The following is a 6,000-nucleotide window of genomic DNA, read 5'->3' as shown; positions in this document are numbered from 1 at the left end:
AAGCAGCTGTGATGTTGCAGACACCGGGCTGTGTCCTCATGCAATTAGGGAGCACGGGTCAAGTTTAAACGAGGATGAAGTCTGCTTTCTGAAGCAGTGGCATGGCCATTAAAAACAAATGAGAAGAGTGAAGTGGTCCAAAAGGTCACACGGAGCTGTTTTGGAGCCTGGGGCACCCCCTGGGCACCCTGTGTATGGTCAAGACATTACTTTGGCCATTGCAGCCTTCTATTGTGTCTCATAGTGTTAGCTGAGATTTCTTTTCAGCACTAGTTTTCCCCAAAACTGCTTCCCACATCTCCTTGGAGATGAACCTGGTTTAGTTTAGTTTAGTTTAAAGAAAGCTCTCATCACCCAGAAAAAAAAAATCTTGAATGTGCTTTTAAAAGTAAATGAAATGGTGAATTTCCAAGTGACTGAAGATTGCCTCTCCACAACACAATTGTATTTACATGGCTGTGGATGATAGATACTGCAGCTCCCTTTGGCACATAGGAGATTAACAAGCAGTAGGTTGCAGAAGTGGATCTGATATTTGACTTAACCACAGTGCAAGAGATGGGAGTCCTTCTGAGAGCAGAAAAAAACATCCTGTGTCAGAGGATGAGGGAGCACCTCCTTCAGCTGCTCAGCAACCTGCTTCTTTTTATTTAGCTCAGAGCAGAGCGTTCAATCATGTCTCCTGAGCAGTGCCCAGCCCTGGTCCCTTTACCCATCCACACACACTCCAGACAGCAACCTCTCAGATCCAGGCCCAGTAATTAAATGCAGGTGTCAGCAGGGCCACCCAGAACACTTTGGAAGCTGGAAGCACCATCAATCCGCAGGGAACACGGTGGACACCGGGATTTCTAATTAAAGTGAAACAGGAGCTGGAGGGGTAGGTCTGCTGCCAGCAGAGGCTCCTCTCCAGACTCTGTTTTGGCTCCTGGACTGTCAGCACAACCATTAACTGATAATGTGGAAACAATCCATCAGGCAATAGAGGTCCCCCTGTCAGGAGCCACCAGCTGTTGTCAGGAGAAAACACCTGGAATAATCCGTCTCCTGGATCCATGAATTCCAGCAGCTAAAATGGACATACTCGGGATTGCCTGGTACGTTTTGCACATGTACAGTCTTCCAGCTCCTGCCACTAGGAGCTTCTCAGTTTCTCATTTGTCTAATTAAAACCCTTATTCTCTTAAGAAACTCAGAGGTTGGGGCTGGATTCTCTTCCCAGTTACACTTGCCTGGAGTCAAGGCAGTCAGTAGGTGCTGCATGCACGGAGCACATATAACAGCACTATGGATTTGAAGCTGTGAATTAATCCTGTGGGAAGGCACATTGACATCATTGGAAATTTAAGGGGAATGGCATTACAAAACTGGGTCTGTTTATTTGGGCTTGTTTAGCAGTGAATGTGTCCTGCCCTGCCATTTACATGGGTATAAACTCATTAACCTTGTAACCATCATCCTTAACTGAAGTCCACCCCACAAGTAACATCTTACCCTGTTGCTAAAATCACTTCCATCTCAATCCTGAAAAAGTAACAAAAACCTCATGGTTCAAGCATCCAGAAAAAATCCAAAGGTTAAAGGAAATACCAAAACAAATTTTGAAAAACAATTTCAGACACAATGCTCAACTTTGATATGGCCCTGTAGTGAGGAAGGGACCTGGCCATGCATGTACAAGAGCCCATGCAGCATGCTTTGGATGAGACATGTCTCTCAAAGTCACTCATCATTGTATGCTAGTAGTAATAAGTTTTATTTTTAAAACCAGCCATCGGATGGACTGCCAATGCTCTGCAGGGCACAAAACAAGCTCCCAAGCATAGGATCCTCATAGCAGCAAATTATTCTGACCTTTACCCAGAGGTAATGAAGTTAATGAACTAACCAGGAGCTGCCAACCCAGTATTGGTCTCAAAGGGGAGGTGTTGGCCTGAACCCATTCCCATTGCAGTGAATGAGGAATTGCTCAGATGTTCTCACGGATGATGTGTCAAACCCTTCATTTTTCTGGGTAGAAGGGTGATAAATAATGGTGAAAATAAATGATTAAACTCTTTCAAATTTAAGTTCATGCTTGCAAGCTAAATTACTGCTGTAAGGACTGGAATCTCTCAGGTGATGGCTGTTTCTGCCACACTGCCATTACCCTGAACTGCACTGTCAATGCTACCAGTTTAACCCTGGCCCTGGCTCCCATCTCATCATTCCTCACTCTCTCTGGTCTCTGCCTCCAAGCAAGCTGGAGAAGAGAAGGGAAACCAGAAAAGCTGTTACAGTGTCAGGATGAGCACATAGCTCATCCAGGTAAGCTATACTCGGTCATTACATTTTCTCACCTTTCTTTTGTCTTGCAACATCATGTTCACAACTAATTATCATCCGACAATGCAAATTCTTGGTATGATTTTAATATTTATTCCTGTGAATAACCCCTCTAAAATGAAAGAATTAATGTTTGCATGATCAAAGCCACTGTAAACTGTGTTCTCTGAGGTGACAAGTGTAGTTTTTATTTGCTCTCCAGCCTGCTTTGAACACTGTGACCATTGCAAAAATAATGCATAACAATGAGCTTTCAATAGCAATGCTTAACAATTCTTCACTAATGAGAAGGGAAAATGTCTGATTCAATCATAGTTCTGTTATGCATTGCAGTTTGTTCTGTTTTGTTTTTCTTTTCTTTTCTTTCTAAAAGTGTTAAATAAATATGAATGAGGTACAGTACCATGGGTTTAGTGGAAGAATCAACATCAGACTCATTCACAAAGTGCTCCCCAGTATTGCATGTAATTGAAAAGCAAAATAAGAGAGTCTCTTTGGGAGGTTAACATATACGATTTTTTTAAAGAGCTAAGGCTGTGGGAGATAGCATTAATCTGTGCATGCTCTTTTTAACTCAAATTATTTTTTAATCCTTTTTTTAATCCTTTCAGTAACTCAAGAACCAGCATTCCTAGTTAAGTGTGCCTTTTTTTTTTTTTTTTTTAATTAATCCTTAGAGTACAATGTCAGGTCACTTTCTCTAGGCGTGACTTGGATGCTTAACTTTATTGCTCATTGATTTATGTTATGGTGGGACTTGGCATTATCAATCATTGTGCTAGATACTCCACAGACTTTTGACAGAGCCAATGACCCAGTCTACATGATCAGAAACAACAGTTTGGCAAAAGCAGTAAACAGCAGCTATCAGGAAGGAGAGAATGTGGGAGTGAAGGCAAGGCTAAGAGGTCAAACTCAGATGTTGCTGTGGAGTTTTGCAGAAACCACTACCCCATGCTCCCAGCATAACAACTCCTTGTCTGTTGCATACAGCTTCTTAAAAATATAAATCACTATAAGGTGAAAGAGAAGTAAAATTAACACAGGACAAAGTCGTGGAGAACTAAGCAAGCTCTTTATGGGAAAGAGAGTATTCTATTAAATAGTCTGTGGTAAGAAGACATTTGGAAATTAGTTTTTCCTCCACTTCACTTGTATTGTTCCTGGGAGAAATTATCTTGCTGCCTTTCCTGATTTGTATTGATTCAAAGGACAAATATGTACTGAGGTGGTGACTGAACATGGAGTGATGGCTATGGTGGGTGGAGGGCCCCACATAAGGAATGCCATACAAAGGTTCTGAGAAGATCTTGGCCTTGTTGGTGTCTAAAGTGGGTGTCAGTGGTGACACTCCCTTCATGCCTTAGGACAATGTAGCTGTTGTCCCTGCCACAGCAAATCCAGGGAAGTTTCTCCTTACCACCCTTGCAGCTTCTGGGAATGGCAGAATAGGAGAAGGTGGGAGGAGTGAAAAGATGTTATTGAAGATCATAGGTCAGGTTCTGGGAAACTCTTTAAACTTACCCCAATTTTGTCTACTTAGCATTTCATCAAAATGCAGCCATGTTTTAAACAAATCTCTGAAGCCTGTCTCTCCAGTGAAGCCCATTACGTTTTGTGTTGCACAGCTTTGATCTCACACAACAGTCTCTTTATATTAAGTAATAAGGCATCATTTGGTTTGCATTTCATCCATTCTTTATCACATTTACACTCAGGTAATTGCTTCCACATGTTCTTTGGTAAAATGAAAATCCAACTGCAGTTCAGGCATGTTTACGTTTATGGCTGGATTGAGTATGTCAAGTGTTGACACTTTATTTTATTAATTTTTTTCCCGAAGTGACCAATCCTCAAAGACTCCTATGGCAGGGGGGAGGAGAAGAAGAGTGACTAGTTCACATTTCAAAATTTTCCAAAATTGTTCCCAACTGAGATGTTTTTGAAAGCCCTAATTTACCATACACAAAACTTTAACGCTTGCCATGCCATCATGTTTATGTCAGGGTAGGCCTCCCATGCATTCAGTCATGTGGATCTATTTAATATGGCAAAAGATTTAACTCTTTTTATCTTATGAACTATACATAAGCTAGGCCTGTGAATATTCTTTCAAAGAGGAATACAGCTGTATTTTTATTTTCCTAGGAATTTCAGGTCAGTAACTCCACTTGCCTCTTGTGCTGCTAGTAGAATGAGAAGCAGTTTGCTGACTACAGCATGAATTGTGAAGTCTGAGAGAACAGCAGTGTGAACATATTAATGCTAAAACACACTGATTTTTATTTTTTTCCCCTTCTCTGCATAAAAGCTATTGTTGAGAAGGAGTAGAAAGTACAAGCTGTACTGGAAGATGTAGAACAGATCCGTGTTCTGTGTGCTATATAAAGATTAATCTTCATATACCGACAGTTGTTGTCAGCAGAGTTGACATTTTTTTTCCTTTTACTAATGTTAATGGAAATGTACTAGCACAATTTATCAGAGACATTTACAGCTGTTAAGATGGAGTGAAATGGAAAGAAGCTGTTAGAAGACAAGGAGGAGGAGATTTGACACCTGCTTAGGTGACAAGAAGCATAAACTGTGAGAAGAATCTCTAATTCTAGGGTTATGGCAAATTTTGCCCAAATCTGTTGCTTAAAAACTGTAGTAAATGTTGTAGGAGTGTTGCTTGTCTTTTTTTTTTTTTTTTTTAAACTGGTGTTGGGTGTGTTTGAAGAGGGCAGAGATGGAGAGTGAGGTTTTTTGTTTCACCAAGGGAAGGAGCACTTTGGTCAGTCCCTCTTTTAAACACAGCATAGTGAGCCAGTCACAAATGCCTGGATCTTAATCCACTTGACTGTATTTGTACAGTAAGTAGGACAGAGGGCCTAGCAACCTGATTTGCTTGTAGTTACTACTCTGTGCTCTTAACAAAAGGGCTACTATAGTGTGTAAATCTCGTTTCTGCGTAGGCGCCAAACGGCCTCAAGAAAGTCCCACACAGATCTTCTGTTTATCTTGGACACTTATCGTAATATAAGAGCACTTCATAGTCCTTAATATAGGCTTCCTACTACTATCCTTAGCAAAGAAGACAGAGATAAGGAGTTCCTCAGTAAGTTGACCCTGTGCCATGTAGGTCTAGAGTGGCTTAGCTGAAAGACATCCCCAGGACCAGCATCTTGCAGCCTAGCAAAAAGGTCACAGCACCTCATCTGGAATTGCAGTTCTTAGCAAGTTAAAGGCACAGTTACAAGCCCAAGGATGGGGAGGAGAGCAATTTGGCTCCACTCCACCAGCAGTGACCCTCCCACTGAACTGCCCCATCATGCAGCAGTTCCTGAGCCCTGACATCCACAAGGACAAAGGTTGTGAAGAACATCACAGTGTGGGAAACTCAGCTCTGCTACGTAAACAGGAGGCTGGTTTATTCACCATGTTGTGGTGAATATCACAGGTTTGGATATTTTTCTTCATGTAAAACCTAGTGTGGCTGAGTGTTGCACAGACCAGAAAACTGAGACAATATATTTGACTGCAGCAGCTGGTGTGCATGCGTGCAGTCATTTGCTCATTGTTGTCATATAGTTCTGAAATACAGGGATGGATTGCAAGCAAACTTTGTCTTAATTAAACATCACATACTATGAGCACATGCAAAATTCAAGTGTAGGTATGTTGCAGATTATG

The sequence above is a fragment of the Heliangelus exortis genome, chromosome 2 (genome assembly GCF_036169615.1).
Source record: "Heliangelus exortis chromosome 2, bHelExo1.hap1, whole genome shotgun sequence".
Taxonomy (NCBI): Eukaryota; Metazoa; Chordata; class Aves; order Apodiformes; family Trochilidae; genus Heliangelus; species Heliangelus exortis.
The sequence above is the reverse complement of the archived record's forward strand: the minus strand, read 5'-3'. Positions refer to the sequence as shown.